The sequence below is a fragment of the Calidris pugnax genome, unplaced genomic scaffold (assembly GCF_001431845.1).
Source record: "Calidris pugnax isolate Ruff unplaced genomic scaffold, ASM143184v1 scaffold20, whole genome shotgun sequence".
Classification (NCBI taxonomy): Eukaryota; Metazoa; Chordata; class Aves; order Charadriiformes; family Scolopacidae; genus Calidris; species Calidris pugnax.
The window spans coordinates 15,939,727-15,957,021 of NW_015094510.1; the positions used below are offsets into that span (position 1 = coordinate 15,939,727).

Here is a 17,295-nt window from a genome sequence, read left to right on the forward strand (position 1 = left end):
GCAAAATTTAAATCCCACTGAAGAAATGCATTAGCCTGAAGTATTTTTTCAAAGGCTAATGTGAAGGGAAAAAAAAAACAAAACATACAATTAAAATATTCTGAAACCAGTGCTACCAGCTATTATCAAGCACAGAAATACAGCAAAATGCAATTAAAGGAATTTTTTAATGCTTCACTTTTCTCTCTTGGCAGCTATTTCTCAGCAAGCACCACATATTCCCAAAGGGAACTGCGAGTGCCTTTCCCCCCCCGTCCCTGGCTGTCTAACAGGCATTGAGAGCAGGGAAAGGAGGATGCTCAAACAGCCACCGTGGGCTCTGCAGGATGGGATTTAAATCCCATCCTCACCCGGATCTCAGCCGAGACCCAGCAGGGATGAGAGCCCAACACGTACTTATGCTGAGCTCACCAGCTCAGTGCGAGATTTCACCTCCTGTTCCCTCTTTCTCAGGGCAAAGCCCCACCAAAATCCCCCATTATTAAAAATAATTCTGTATACTACATTTTCTTGGGGAACTAATTTCAGCCCTCGCTGCATAGCAGCACTAGAGTCACATCAGATATGAATTTAGGGCTCACCTGCAGTAGCTGCACAGCCCTACATTAGAGACAACCAAAAAAGCAGGAGAAACCTCCTTTCTGAGGAATACAGATGAAACAGCCACCTTTTAAAGGGCTAACGTCCTTTGCTAGCAATCCCAGCCCCTAACCGAGGCAAAGAGGAGCATGCCAAATCCTCACTTGGAAGAGCCAAGGATCAGCCCAGCTTCAGTCCCTCCCTATCCCTCCCAGGCTCAGGGAGGCAGCAGCAGTCCCTGCTCCCATAACCTCCCTGCCTTTGCTCCTGCCTTCGCACGGGAGGTGCTGAGCTGACCTCAGATCAGCAGATTTGTGCTCTCAACCTACCTGCAAAGCATGCCACCGTTTGTGCTCATGCTTTACCTAGCAGACCGGCAAAATACCTCAGCCCCATATTTTTTTGGCTGCCCTGAATGGTACTGGGAACAGGCACTGGCGCTGCTCCCACTGCACCCAAAAGCGCTGCAACAAGTGACAACAAGTGGCAATTTCTGCTCCAGAGCTGTAGTGAGATATTTCTCCAGCACAGAGTTGAAGGCTTCACGTTAGACATCTGGGCTAGGTTTCACCCCCAGGACACCAGAGAGCTCAGCGAGGGATGCTGTGGACACCAAGCTCGGAGAGGGACAAGCCACCCTTCAAAGCGGCATCTTTCTCCACAAAACTTAGCAGGCATGGGGACAACCAGCACAGGCCAACATTTCATGACATAAAGGACTTGAGGGATGAAAAACCAGCACCAGGTACTGATTCATGGGTGCCTTGCTCTGCCCCAGGTGGGTGGGCAGAGGGAAGGGTCAATGCGCTCTATGGCACCTGACACCCGCTCTGGGGTTGGCCCCTTCTTTTTTATTGGATACCGCGGCTGCCGGGTAAAAGCCATAATGAAAGTCAAACGATAAAAACTCTGCCCTTGGGCTGCCACAGAAGGTACCGGCTTTTCTTAAGGCAACACAAAAATCTAGGCATGTTATGTCATTAATTTGCACTGTGTGTTTTTAAGGGACTAATTCCTTTTTTTCTCTCCGGAGGGAAATTACATCCTTTCCATAGCGCATCCACCACTACTTCAACATGTAAAAAGACAGCCCTCTTAACCCCATGGAGTTAAACATTGGCAGGTCCTACTCTGCAGTTGAACAATCACAAAAATGATTGAATAATCACAAAAAAAAAAAAAGCTGGTTTAGTTGCACAATAAGAGGCCCCCACTGCATAATCTGTGTATCACTGAGTTCCCTGAAGTATTCACGGCACATTCTGAGCAAACAGCCCTTTGGAAGCATAAGAACTTTTATCTCGACAATGACTACCCTCTGTTTCAGACTAACTGTGCCTGCTCTCTTGCTTCTGAGGAATAAATGTAATATGTACTCACTTCGTAGTTCAATTCTGCGGTCTTCCACCTGAGGTAATACTTTTGGACTTTAATAGGAGGCCTCTACACGTGGAGTGAGCAAGAAACATGCCTGCCCCCATCCCTGCATTGCAGCAGGAGAAACGGTGCAAAGCAGAGAAGCTAAAGGGGTAAGGGAAAAAAAAATTCTGCTTTTACAATACTCTGTTTCATCTTCAGTGCAGTTAATTCTCAGATGACAGGAAAAAGGCTTTGAACCATCCAACAGGAATTAAGCCGTAATTACTTAGTGCACTTACCTGTTATTTTTTTTTTGCTGCCAAGAGGTTATTAAATATTTCAAAAGAAATGTTTGCTTCAATTCATAATTTGTCACCATCTCAAACATGGAATGACGTAATTATGAACAGCCAACAATTCTTTACAGTCTCAAAGTACACTGAAAACAAATCTCTGTGCCCTGCTAAAGGACGCCAGCCTCCGCATATTTAAATTCCATTATATTTGTTTCCTTTAAAGCGAGCACAGTCCTCAGGCTAAAGCATGGTTAGAGTACTTTTGAGAAATGTTTGTCCTTGTTTTCGTAACTTAAAATCATGCCATCTAATAAAGACCAGAGGAAGAAAACCCCAGTCCATTATTCCTGCCCTGTCCATTTATTTTCTAAGGTGCAAAAGAGAAATTAGGGAGCTTGAACAATGTGTAGTAGCAATAAATTACAGAGGCGGATGATAAACACACAGTACATATATATTAATTCATTTAATCACCCACTTCCAGTCTGTCTACCTCCTCCAAGATGACTTCCAGCATTCCAAAGCCCTAAGCAGTCTCACATAGGAACAACAAAAAATTCCATTCTTTTCCCCCAAAACTGCTCAATGCCAAGGCCCCAGGCCATCAAAATTCAATTCTCCACAGTGACAGGTTTAGTTGTGTAATACTAGATCATCAAGAAGAGAAACTTTAGGATTCTAAAGAGATTTCCCCTCCCTCTAAAGCCTGCAAACTACAGAACACCCACCTCCCGCCCCAGGATTTTGTTCTACTCTTACAGATCCCAAGATACCAACATTATGGCAATTTATCGAGGTGGAGGGAACTGAAAACAAATTACTTATATTATCTACATCATAAAGTTGTTACACTTTAACTCAAGGCATTTCATTTTACGACAAAGCAATATAAAAAGTGTGCCCAACAACACTTCTAAAACCTCATAAAATGAGAGACTTTACAGTAACTTTGTTCTTGTAGGTTATTCTACCAGCTTGCAGATACTCATTTTCCTCAGATCCCGTACAAGAACAGTGTGGCCACTCCAAATTAATGCCATTAAAATTCTTCTTCAGCTAATTGATCCCCAATACAGACATACACCAACACCCCTACTTTCTCTCTTTTTTTTTTTTCTCCTTTTTCTCTCATGTAATCTCAGAGGCAGACAAGCTCAGAACTGAGCCCATACACCAATCCCCCTCCAAACCAGCCACCAGCACTGAAAGGCAACTTAACATTTGGCTGCTTATCCAAATACAAAACAAGGCAAAAAAAGTGGGGACAGTCTACAGAGGGGCAGGAGGTTTTCCCTAGGGCCATTTAAAAAGCAGCAAAGCTTCTGGCCTTTCTCAGGACTGGAAACCTCAAATTTCTTTAGTGAAGCATGGGGGAACAGAGAGCAGCCAGAGGCAGCAGCAAACCTGTAGCTGCATTTAAGCTGAAGTAAGCAGGAGGATTTAAATGAATGCTTTGTATAAACTATGCCTAAAAATGCAAACACATATTCATGGTTTCCCCTCTTCTTCCTCCTGGCTCCCTCTAGTGCTTTTAGGCACATACTGTCTTTCCCTGCCTGTTTTATTTAATACAAACCTAAACAGTTGCTAAGATTTTTTTTTATTATTTTTTTTTTAAAGAGCTGCATCAACTCTTATAAACCGCTTGGCAGTTCTGAACATATTATTCACACATAAATCACTCCAGCAATCACACAATGACACTGGCCTTTCTACCAGAAACCTCTATGCATTAAACACTTCACGTAGGGCCCGACATATTTAAAATTTTCCTTATTTTTAAGGCATCCATCAGCTCAGAGAAATTCAGCTAAAATTAATCCCTTGCCCTGCATGTTCCCACCCCAAACAGGAATTACATCTAAACAGGAGGTTACTAAAGCCCAACAGCTGAAAAACAAAACAGATTAAAATTTTATGTGTGTTTTAAAGGGCCACTTATAAAATGTTAATTGCATTTCTTATCTACTGTGTCCCAAAATAAAACACAATTAAGAACCACACCTGTATTCCCACTTTTATTAGTGGAGGAACAATGAACTCATGACAACATCCTGCTTTTTACCTGTGGACCTATGCAAACAGAAAGTAGTCCTCCACTATCAGCAGCTCCCTGAAGAGCTGAGCAGGTATTTTTAATATAATTAAAGTCTTCACCTCTCCAAACTCTACAGTTTGTACAGACTGTACAGCTCTGTACAGTCAACGACTTTGGTGTCTACATTTTTTTGTTTATGGTCTATTCACAGAATTAAAAATGGGAAAAAGAAAGCTCATTTCAGAAGGAATAAGAAAAAGAGATGAAGATCTAAAATTTAACCTCTCGTCACGTGTACCATGAGAGGCGAAATTTTACAGTTTGTATCGCAGCACACTGGAAAAAATAAGTTATTTACAGTAGCAACAAACAAAAGTTACATGCAGCCAAATAAGCCCTCACTGTCTAGTACACTGGAAGATAGTCCTTGCATCACTGCTAGCATTTTTCTTCATTAGACTGCAAAACTCTTTTGTCTGTAAGAGCATTTATCTGCCAACTCCCATTTCCAAAATGGTCAAACAATATTAATACTGTTTAGTATTCTTGCAAATACTGAAATTTAGTTGCTGGTTTCCACATTACTTCAGCAAGCAATTTTCTTAATTTTAGGCACAAGTCACTAAGACAGCATGGGGTACTGCATGTTAAGACATCCCCTTCCAACATGCTCATGTATGCAAAAACAGCTATCTACTTTCCCTACAACCTCCCTGGTGGTGAAAGACAATGGAGCATCTCTAACCACTAATACTGCTTGAAGCTGAAAGCTGTATTAGGCATCTTCATCTCACTAATGGTGACATGCAATGAAAATGCTGGACAGATCAACTGGCTTTTGCTGACCGTAACTTCTTTACACATAACATGTGGCTCTGTTTCTGACAAGGTGGAAGGCAGTATGGGATTAAGACTTTTCCTCTATTGACCACTCCTATAGAAGTCTAAGGCATTTTTCATCAGATGGCCTCAAGACGACTTGCAAACAAAAAAAATTAAGCTTAATTTGAAACACAAGTTAAACACTCCTGTGAGGCACTCAACACCTACTTTAGCACGAGGAAACTGAGGTGGCACCAAGAAAATATTCAAAGATGTGCACTCTAAAATGCATTGTTAAACTACGTCAGTGGATAGGAATCGTCATTCCAGATCAGACAAAGCTTCATCAAATCCCATCTCCAAGACCAGCTGATACCAAGTGCAAAGTAGAAAAAGAAATATATACCAGAATAATGATGACTTCACTCTTCTGCTTCTGGCAATTAGCACCTTAGGAGTTTGCTGAAAAGTCACATAAAATCACCATGCTAAATCGCTACAAATGTTTCCACACCCACTTGCTTTAAAGATCCTAGAAGAGTAACTATTCCTCTTCCAGGTGGATTCTGAAATTATCTCTGCAATACTTAAACACAACAGATTGCTCCAGACTGCTTCTGACTCTCCAGACAGAGCAGCCAAGGGAGCTCAGAGACTCAGAGCTATTTTCTCTAGATGAGGGATTGAAAAAGAAATCAGCACTATCAATGATACCAGCTAGTTACATTTCCAGGGCAGCAAAGGCCAGGAGTTACCCGTGGAACTACTGTATTTTTCATGAGTTTGCCCTAGACAAGAAAAGAACTACTACCAATAAGTCCTACACAGAGGGAGGACGTTGTACCAATGACAAGATGAGTTCAGACCAAAAAAAACAAGAGTCAGTTCCTATTTGTGTCACACAGTTCTGTGTGACCTTGGAAAAGCCACTTAGTCCCCCCATGGGAAAACGAATGCATTCAAGAACATAAGGTGCTTTGACATTACAGTGATGGAACCCAAATAAACATGCTAGGCAGTTCCCAGCTTGCTGTGTCCTTTTATTGCAGACTGGGATAACAATCTTGCAGTTTGTGTGATGTACGACTCCAGAAACCAGACCCACAGACAGAACAAACTTCACAGACAGAGAGTCTCCTCTCATGCAAGTGAAGAATCCTACTAAAGCAGAATGGTTGAACCAAACCCAGAATAATATTAGGCTAAATAATAATAATATTAAGTCTCAACTGACACTTTCAGATGAAGAATTACATTTTTTCCAGCATTACATAATGAAACCTAAGCATTATTATAATTAATGAAAAACGACTGTTATTTTTAAGCAAGTGTTGCTCTAAACTGACTTCCCTGAAGTCACACAAGAAAATCTCCAACAAACAGCCAACACTGTTGCCCTGTTGGAGAAAGAGAACCCAGGTCTTCTCCTGTTTTATTCTTTACCAGTTTTTGTCCTGCAACAATGTTAGTTTAAATTATTGGATCAGGATAGGGAACCTTGAGAATTCATCAGGCTCAAGTTGAACATGGAGACATTGGCTTCACAAGTACCCCAAAGTCATTCCTCCCAACAAACAATTAAGTATATTCATCACTTGTCAGATTGCCTTCAAAGATATTTGCCTTCATGCCACAGATACACAGTCATTCGTGCAACACTGGCTGCTTGCACTTTCTGTCCCACAATAAGGATTGTGACATGACTATAATGGAGACCACTCATCACCTGACAGGTAGGATGATCCATTTTCACGAATCCCCGGACACAGATTTTAGTCACATATTCTTTTGGACCTAGGATGGAGCCTCCAGTGTCTCCCTAAAGAGCTATGTAGTCCATCCTCACTGAAAGTTGACTATATTGAGCCAATTAACCCATACAGTATTCTATGAAGTTCAATACTCCCCACTGGGGGAAAACTAACCATGCACGTTCCCACCCTCCTAAATAGCCATCCAGTGTTCTCCCCATCTGTGTCCCCCAGCAACTGACATTACAAATTAATTATTACGTCAGACACACACAACCACAAAGTGTCCAACTAAGGGCTGAATTCCTTTAGTTTTAATTAATAAACCAGGGTCATTCTTTGAATTTCTTAAATGGCAGCAGGCATGCTGCAGGCTGGCAATTTTTAGCGTGGAAAGCCTGTCCTGAACAAGGACCAACATGCAGCAGTGTGCTTGTCTTCAGAACCACCTCTGTTTTGGAGGGAGCACAGCCGAGGCACCTGAATGTGCTTTGATTCAACTCTCTTCCTGGAGAGCCTCAACAGTGAGGATTCCTGACAGGCTGTGAGTACCTGGAAGAAAATAACTCGCCACATGACATAAATGGCAAGCTCTAGATATAAAGGTTGTATCAGGTCAAATATACTGATGGAAATGTTCTTGGCAAACATCACTCCTCTCCACATCTCTCAATAAAATCTGACAGCTACTTTATTACACAGCATACAGATCTATACTTACAAACATTGTCACGCCCTCTGGAAATAGTTCAAGAAATTACAGTTTTCTCATGCTAATAGTAGTTTACATATCTGCTCCCTTCCTACAGAAGCAACCAATAATTTTTCTCCTCTCTGTTTTTACAGTGTGCATTCATAAAACAACTTTATCTACTGTCAAAATCTACACTTCTGAAGGGTAAAAGACTGCTACTGTCCAATACACACCCAAAAAAAAGAAAAAAAGGTCATGATTAGCACTGAAAGTAAGGTGCATCCCCTCACAAATGAGAAAGGAGTCTCAAGCTGTATCAGCCCAGACATGAGAAGTTATCCAGTATCTTTGCAAAAAAATAATGCTGTATCATAGTCAGAAGCAATCTGAGTCTGAAGACTGGCAGAACACATTTTCTAATATCAAATACGCATTCAAGACCTCAATTCTCTCTCTCTCGTGTGACATTCCTCAATGTCATGTCACAGCCTAACATCACAAGGAGACAAAATTTCGTATCTACTAAACTGAGCGGAGATTCCCAAAGCCAAGGAGCTGTAGGCCTGATAGCGGAACTGAGAGGAAAAAAAAGTCCTGAAAAAGTTTCTTTCAAAATAAAGCCAAGGAGTCAGAGCTGTAGGCCTGATAGCGGAACTGAGAGGAAAAAAAAGTCCTGAAAAAGTTTCTTTCAAAACAGCAGTGCTCATAAGGGCACAAAATTATGTCTGGCATTATTGATGATTTTGGATTTTCCAAACAAGTACCAGGGAAAAGAAATGGCTTGTTTTCTGAGAGCAGACAGAACCCTGTGAGAAGGTCACCTGGTGAGAATCATACCAGTTTAACTTTCCATGACCACAGCAAGACAGTCTCTACTAGCTGTCATCACGGGATGAAATTACTTTCACAAGCATAAGAACTTCCATTGAAAGATTTCAGCCACACAAAGACCTATATCCAAACAGAAAGACCTGTATCCAAACAGCTGCATATTAGCCACGTAACTAAAGACGTAAATCTAAGCTATTTAACACCTTGTCATTTAACCCAACAACAGACTACCTACTTTTACATTTTTCTATTTAAAAAGAATATAGATGATAGGATTAGGAAATTTAAAAGTAACACATAATGAGGACCTGTGACAAGGTACACAGAAGTGAAATTGCAGAGAGGTCCACGGCTTGCTATAGACTTACAAAATAAGAATTTATTTTTTTTTTTTAAAAAAACAGTTTGAAACAGATTTTTTTCTTCTTTTCAAAACAAAAAATGAATGTTGGTGCTACCAAAGGAATTTTAAAATTGCAAGGATCTACGGTGGTTTTCACAAAGCTGAATTATTTTCTGAGGTAGCTCAGCAGCTTCTTGAACAAGAGCAGTTTTTTAAAAGATTTTTGGATCTTAACATTAATTTCAAGTGCTGGAGAATCTATAAAGTCCATCAATAAGCTAATGCAATAGTTAACTAGCTATCACTTAAAATATTTTTTTCATTTTACACAAGTTCATATTCTTTTTTACTTTCTGCTTCTTGCTGCTGTGACTCCTATATTTGCAAACATATGCTCTTTGAAGGCTCTACATTTTGCTCATGGATAGGTACATGATCAAATAATTTCAACAAACTCAGAATTTATTTCTTCATCGCTGTCTACATTAAGTATATAGGTACGTTTTTCCAACACCTACAACCAGTACTGGCTTTGATTTAAAAACATGTCTTGAAGAGGATGCATCAAACCTGATTATATTGCAGAAGTGAAGTCACAAAGGAAATCTCCCATTCTGCATTCAGTGTATTCAACTGCTATCAGCTCTTGGCTGCCACTTATCTACAGGGAGTGTCTTGTCCACTGACTGTTGCCCATGAGCCTCGGTATCTTGCAGTGCTGTTTTTTAGGACAGTGTTCCTCGTTTTTAAAGTGCATCCAGCCTGCTTCCATGGTGATTAATTTCCAAAAGGTTTGAGTCCATCTTTCAAAAGACTTGGCAAATGGGCTCTTTAATTCAATCAAATTCATGAGGCCGTGCCACCGTTTGTCATTTTTCTCCTCTACATGGCCTAGATAAATCTGTCAGGAAAAGTATTCTGCATTTTCTTCCAACTGTGTGTTTATTTTGGGGTGGTTTATTTTGCAAACAAACATCCAACCACTGACGATCAGAAAACTTTACCTTAATTTAATGATTCTTCATTGACTGTAACATTTCAGGAGTCAGTTTCTTTCACAGACAAGCTCAAACCCTTAATGTAACTGATATACTAGACATCTTATAATACCTGTTTTCTATTAATCATATTGAATAGCACTTGCTACTTGTCAAGCCTTAAGATTTTGGACACTTTTACATTAGCCATTTTTAAAAAAAACACCCTCAGTTTCCATAAATTTGTAACACAAATTTTCAAAAGCGTTCTTTCAGTCTTTATTTATTGATCTAATATGATGGATTTGTTCACAATTATATGATTTATTGTAATAGTCAGCTTCCTTCTCACTACAGATGTACATAACAGTTCTGTCTTTTCAGCATCTTTTCAGCATTGTTGTTGACAACTTTAGAGCAGCCAAGAGACCTATGTCACTGTTATTTTCATTTCTGGTATTTTTAGAACTTCTCCACTAGATCCTAAAGAAAATCTGAAGGGTTTTATTTAATCATCTTTATAAAAAATTACTTATACTTATTCCTATATATTGGCCTTTGAACCACTTCTAAATCAAGATGAGACTCTTCCTTTGCTTAAATTATCTCTACACATCCTAGATAGCCAGATGTTCTCACACTTTCTCTCCCCCAACTTTGAGAGACTTGTGTAAACGACGTTAGAAATATAACAGCACGTCACATCACACAGCACTGAAGACTTGCTTAGTCCCCCATGTTTTCCATCCTCAAAGACAGGAACATCACATACTTTTGCAGCCATCTTCTCCCATGACCTTATGAACTGCGATGAGACGATACTCAGATTACAGGCTAGAGAGAGTTCAGTGTGAGAGAGGAAAAACAATGGGCAACATCTCTCTGCATGCTTTCTAAGCATTTAACTGCTACCCAAGAAACTAGAATAGCATGAGGATATCTTGGGAAATCCTATGGCAAAATCCTCATTTCCCTGACAAAAGAGGGTGGAACATAGATGAATTGTAGGGGCATGCATCTCCTTTCATTAATGTTGGTTTTTTTGAAGGGAAAAACCTTTTCCAAACAGCACATATCCTAAAGACTACCAAACCAATCTGACCTCAGAGTTCATTCAAACCTCCCTTCAATCGAACTGCCTTTGACCAAAAGCACTTTGTCTATTACTTCTGTATTTTGCCCGAGGCTGTGTGCAATGCTTGCCATAGAGGAGTATAGATGTCACAAGGCAGTTACAAACCTAAACACTCGTTGTAATGTAAAAGACAAGACCTATTAATGGCCTGCAGATGAGGAGGAGCAGGACCAAAGGTCAACACAATTTCTGTGTAATAAGCTTGCGTTTAGAAGGTTCAGCCTTACTTATCTCATTTACTTAGACCAATTTTTCAAAACAAAAACCAAACAAAAATTATCAAAAAAAAGCAAAACCACAGACTTTTCCCAGGGATTACGTTATGTACACAATATTTGCCTTGAGGATGACAACCACCCTACAATCCTGCCCTCATCTATAAAGTTCCATTTGGTGCCTTATTCCTAACAACAAATAAATTGTATATTGCAGACAGCTTCTCCTGTATCCAAAAGCAACGGGTAGTCAATGACCACCATGAATTGATAGTCTTTTGCTTATTTGCAGAAGTGAAAGACAGCTGCCTGCCTGCCAATGAGCTACATAAAGCGAGAGTATAAAATTAAAAGGTACACTTGAGGAGGGAAAGTTGATACAGCCATGCCTCCCTGACGACGTATGAAAAAAAGCGTAACAAAACGCTGAACGTTACCTGTTCAGTAGAGCTGCTGGAAGTGAGCTCTCTTTCCACGTAATTTTAATCTCTCCCTATTTAGTAATCTCCAGTGCCCGCCCTTAAAAAGCCCCACACAACTTCCTTCCCACACTTACGAGCAAGTGAACTGTCTTCTTTGCTGCAATAAATTTGTATGCATACATTTGTACCAGTGCCTTCGTGCCAGTTTGACACAGGGTCTTTTAACAAAGATCACCCAATCCAATAGCTGTCACTCAACTGTCCTCACATTTCAAAGTCCAGTTACGCAGCAGGACTTTCTTCCATCCTAATTATGATCTCTTGCAACATGAAACACAAGGCACAAACATCACTGAGATATCAGAAGTTTTTTTTAAACCCATGCTGTAAAATAATTTAAAGATGTTGTTTCACAATTGACTAAATTGCACTAAGATTACAATCCTGCCAAAAAGGGAAGCCATGCCCTGCCTGCCATCACCTCCCTTGCCCTAGGAATGGCATGACTGCAAAGGGAGACAGATCAGCCTGCTGGGCACCCTGAAAATTTAACAGCTAGAAAAAAACCAACCCCTTTTACTTCCCCTAAAAATGCAGCTTCTGGAGAAGTGAGAGGAACTGGGTGGGGATGGGGGGGACGGGGACACAGGCACTTACTAAATGTAACTTTGATCACAGAATCCCAGAATGATATGGGGTTGGAAGGGACCTCTGGAGATCGTCTAGTCCAAGCCCCTGCCACCTAGAGCAGGTTGCACAGGAACATGTCCAGGTGTGTTCTGAATGTCTCCAGAGATTGAAACTCCACCACCTCTCTGGGCAGCCTGTTCCAGTGCTCTGCCACCCTCAAAGTAAAGAAGTTCCTCCTCATGTTTAAATGGAAATTTGTGTGTTCAAGTCTGTGCTCATTTCCTCTTGTCCAGTCACTGGGCACCACTGAAAAATAGACTGGCCCCATCCTCTTGACACGCAACCTTTAAGTATTTATAGACACTGATCAGATCCCCCCTCAGTCTTCTCTTCTTCAGACTAAAGAGACCCAAGGCCTTCAGCTTTTCCTCGTAAGAGAGGTGCTCCAGGCCCCTAGTCATCTTTGTAGCCCTACAAAATGGGGAAAAGAATATGGTTTAAAAGTTACGCAAGCACTTCGTATAAAATTGTAAGAGAACTTTGACTGAGCTTTAGCTGAACTCCTGGAACTAAAACTTAACTGGGCCTTTTGCACCTGCACTAAATGTAGAAATAGTTAACTGAAACTTAGATCAAAAAAATCAAATTGTTGAAGGCTTACTACATCAAGAGCTTACTGAAGGTGAACAAGGCCCACAGAGGGAGTATGTTTCTGGTCTCTGACCTAAGTGTAGCATAACAAGATGTACAGTCTTTGAAATAGAGTCGAGGTAAGGGTGTGTCCAAGAGGAGCCTTGGGAGATTATAATACTAAAATGTACACCCTCTTGTAAATAATTGGCACACCAATTAAGGAGATCTCCCAAAATCTTTAAAATATTACCTTGATGAGGGATGGTAAAGGAACTGTACTGACTCACCAGTCAGCTGTATCTTATCCCTATAAATACTGGACTATCAGAAATGTGTGGTGATGTTAAATGCCCAGCACCTGATTCTGCAAAACTGAAATAAAAACAAATATCTTGACTCAGTGTGTTGACTGGCTCTCGCACACCAGGTGAAGAATCCTCATTTAGGGACAACAACTTGTGTGAAATTTTTGGAACTACCTTTATCAGTCATTTCTAAAATGGATAATCCTGGCTACAATACTACAAGAACAAAACTAAAAAAAAAAAAATCAATCTACCCATGAACACTTTTTTGGAGGAGGGGGCATGCAATTTTAAAATATTTCTACAATGTGTGGTGGCAAAAACAGGTTTTAAAAATAAAACATAAAAGAACAACAACAAAACCCCAGACATCCTGTCCCTTCTTCCTCATTCCTATCCCTAGGCTGCAATCACGCATCTTGATCTGTTGATGCAAGGGCTGTAGCACCTTGCTATGAATTCATTAACAAAATCAATTAATCTTATAAATAATCCTTCACTTAAAATTTATGCTACCAATCACTTAACTGGTTCATCACAAACTTGACCAAGATCATATCTGCAAAGTAAACTACGCTAACCAGCAGTATTTGGTATTTTTTTTTTCATTTGGCAGATAGATACACATGAAACCTATTTGTCTAGCAGCAGTCAATCTTACTGAAGCTTTTTTCTTCTTTTTTTTTTTTTTTAAATATCTGTCTGCATGCAATCTAAATTGGTTTTGGTATTACTTTGTAACAAATAGCATATGCATCCACTTCTGTGAAAAAAAGTGCCAAACTCATACATTAGAGTAATTTAAGTAACACTTCTTAAGAAAAGGGCTGCAAAATTTTGGGCGCACAGTTCACTTCATTTCTTCAGTGCTGCTGAAAGGACGTCTCACACATTTTCAACATACCTTTTTTGGTTCCAGTCATTCAAGAATTTTAGAGAAAAATAATAATAGCAAAGTTAAGTTCAGTCTCTCCCAAAAGAAGCCCATTCATCTCCACTGTCTGAAAAAGGAGGAGGGCTTTTTGTTCTGGCACAACTGAGCATGCAGAGAAGTCCAGGTTTAGGACAGCTCTGCTCCACTATGAAGACCATTCACAATAACTCAGATAAAGTAAGTATTCTACTCATACCAGCACTTTGGTAGTACCAAAGTAGCAGTTGCACAAACACACTTTAAACTGGGATAAATAACACTGACAATAAAATCAGAAAGCAGTCCATGTATCTCCAGGTGCTCATTTTGCCCCTAGACCACCCCCAGTTCCCTGAGAGAAGCAGAAACACCAAGTAGCAGCACAGCAAGTTCGATGGGGATAGTTACTCAGATAAAATTAGCTGAGCCAAATAAGTAACTTTTTAGTTTTTTTTAAAACCCCAACCAGTTCCCTAAGCAATGGCAAATAAACGGGGCAGGCTGAGACACACAGGGAGAACAGAAGTGTTTCTGTCTTTGCCAGTGCCAACTTAGAATGTTCATGGGACTGTGGCTTCCCTGCCCCTTCATAATGCTCATTAACAAAACCAAACACAATAAATATTAAGAGGACAATCTTTGCTCCTCCTGTTCTCTACACCATCCTGCTAGTTTCCACACCTCTACAAAGTTGGGCCAAACCAGCTGCTGATGCAGCACAGTCAACTGGGTCAAAAAAAATTATCAACTCAAAAAAGAGGGTTTTCTTCAGCAAAATTAGTTTTCCCAACAGGAGGCTGTGACTAAGAACTAGTCCAGAATGTTCTTTTTAAAAGCCCCATTGTTGAGCCTCTACCCTGTGACATGTATTTACCCTGTTTTCTGTGGTTTCAGTCAAATTCTTTTTAGTATATTTGAAACCTTATAGGTTTCAATTTTATTTGAAAGTGGTTATTCCATCTACACACAATAATGACTTCAAGTTTTTGCCACATGCCTCCTTTTGATGGCTTTTATTAGGTTAACTCCAGTTCTATGCCAGTCACTCACTTCCTTGTCTCTGTGTATCAGCCTTACATCAGCCAGCATCACAAGACAGCTTCCTCTACATTTCCATTTAAAAAATAAAAGGCAAATCAAAAAGAAGTGGTGAAACGCTCCACAGAACATCTCTTCAGGGTGGGAACACTGCAAATTCACTAAATCTTGAAAATTGCTTAGAAATTTTTGTCTGCCGCATCTTCATTTAATGAAAATACTTGGTGCACATGCTTGAATCTGCACGCAAACCCACAAACAGAGCCCATCCAAAGGGTCAGAATACTTTAAAACCACTAGCTTTACTTCAGAAAATAACAGTGAAAATTTGTTTCAGATAAATATATAGTTACGTTCACATGGAGAAATGAAGATAAAAAGGATTTTAGGCAACCATTTATTTTGGGTTCCTTTCATCATATACATCTATTGCCCGCTTGCCAGAGATCTCGGGCCCTTTCAAGTACAACTATAATCACAGGCTTTCAGATTATGTTAATTCATCTGAGTAACCCAAAATTAGAGGACACGGTTTGAGGTCTTCATCAGTGCATCGTCGGGGGGGGGGGGGGGGGTGGGGGGGGGGGAGGGGGGGGGCGGGGAGCTGGGCAGACCCGGCGGGCAGGTTCCCCTCCCTCCCCCGCCTCACTTCGGCTTTCCCAAAAAAGCTGCTCAGGCAATCTGTGCTGCCTGAACGGGCTCTGGGGGTGATGGTGTCATCAATCCCCCCTCACCTCACCTTTTTTGTGGGTTGATTTAATTTTTTATTTTTTTGGGGGGGGAGGGTGTCCCGCTTTTCCCTTCCCGGGTGGTTGTGGCACAGCAGAGACAACATAATGCTGCTCGACCTAGTCCAGCGTTACCTCACATCTAAACCAGTCCTTTCTTTCTGGGTTCATGCAACCGTCTGGAATCTCTGCTGGCAGTGAACACTGAGACTGTACAACAGAAATATAGCTGCACATGAAAACGTTCCTACCACATAAACAGTATATAAAGATCAAATCCATTACATTACCAGTCTCCAAATGCAGACCTTGAAGGATATGCCAGCTAGCGGATGGTTAAGAGTTTCAGCATATTGGGCCGGACTCCAAAACCCTCAAGCCAGTTGGTAATTAACAGACATCTAGGTCCTCCACATGAAAGAAGTCTATTGTTTAAACAGTGACACAAATTTTTCCTTTCCTTTTCATAGCCAGTCTCTGACTGTGTTTTAAGATTCCCTTAGGACCACAACAGTGTATGATTTTAGAAGCTCCACTTCTCAAACAGACAATTTGTTTGACTTTTAGTTGCCAGGAATGCAAACGTGCTTACATCATAGGTAGAACAAAATCATTTTACAAGCTGAGCAGCTTCTCAGAGATCCCAAATCTCCCCTTTCTTTGATTTAATAGCTGGAAAAATCAGTATCCAAATAACCTAGTAATACCTAATCCTAATGTATCCACAATAGCAACAGAATTACAACAGACAACACTGAGGGCCTGTAAATAGTCTGTGACAAGTCCAATTAGTAAGCAAGGCACCTACAGGGAATAAATATTAGTATGTATCTTCACAAATAATGATGGGTTACAGAAGAACTTCTATGATAAGTCAAAGGATGGCCCACTGAACAAGCTTTGTAAAGAAGCAATGATCTGTTTAAAATTATGTGTCTCTGATCTGTTATCTTAGTTAAGGTAAATAAGATGGGTGAAAAACAAAAGATTACTTATAAATTATACTTCAATGTAATAAAACATTATGTTAAACTTGCATTTTGAAATAATGAGGTGTGGACACTTATCTATAAGAGATCAAGTTAAATCACAAAGAAGGGTAATAGGGAGGATGTGACAGAGAAGGAGCAGGCAAAAGTACTCATACTTTAAGAAGTTAAAGATACTTTAAGAAGAGTCAATAAAACAAACAGCCAATCCAGGCAGAAAAGGGCAAAAAGGTAAATGAGAATTATAGAATATTTTCCAAATGCCCACAGCTTTCTGAGGTCCATGGCTTTGACTGCTTTGCTATTTTCTGGAGTCTGACCTATGTCTCTGTATCTCACCCAAGCCTGTCTGGCCATATGAGGATACACCCAAATCCCTACCTCATTCAAGATGACAAAAGCTCCCCGGAGAAGAGAACTGGATGAGACAGTTCCTTTTGGAACAGCTTCATCTCTTCCCACTCGAAGGAGCCATTTGCGTTCTCTCTGTCTATGCAATCGTTCATCTGAAGTCTCTAAATACAACCAGAACTATGTAACACAAAAGCCTAATTCAGCAACTCATTCAACAGCACCATTCACCAGGACAGTCAGCCC

The 17,295-nt window shown here is 40.4% G+C and overlaps 1 protein-coding gene across 1 annotated transcript in view; it reads right to left on the minus strand.

The window, feature by feature from the left end:
- The window catches only part of CAB39L (calcium binding protein 39 like), a 62,972-nt gene that overhangs the window by 45,458 nt on the left and 219 nt on the right, over positions 1-17,295 (minus strand). The gene's annotated exons all lie outside the window — the stretch shown is intronic.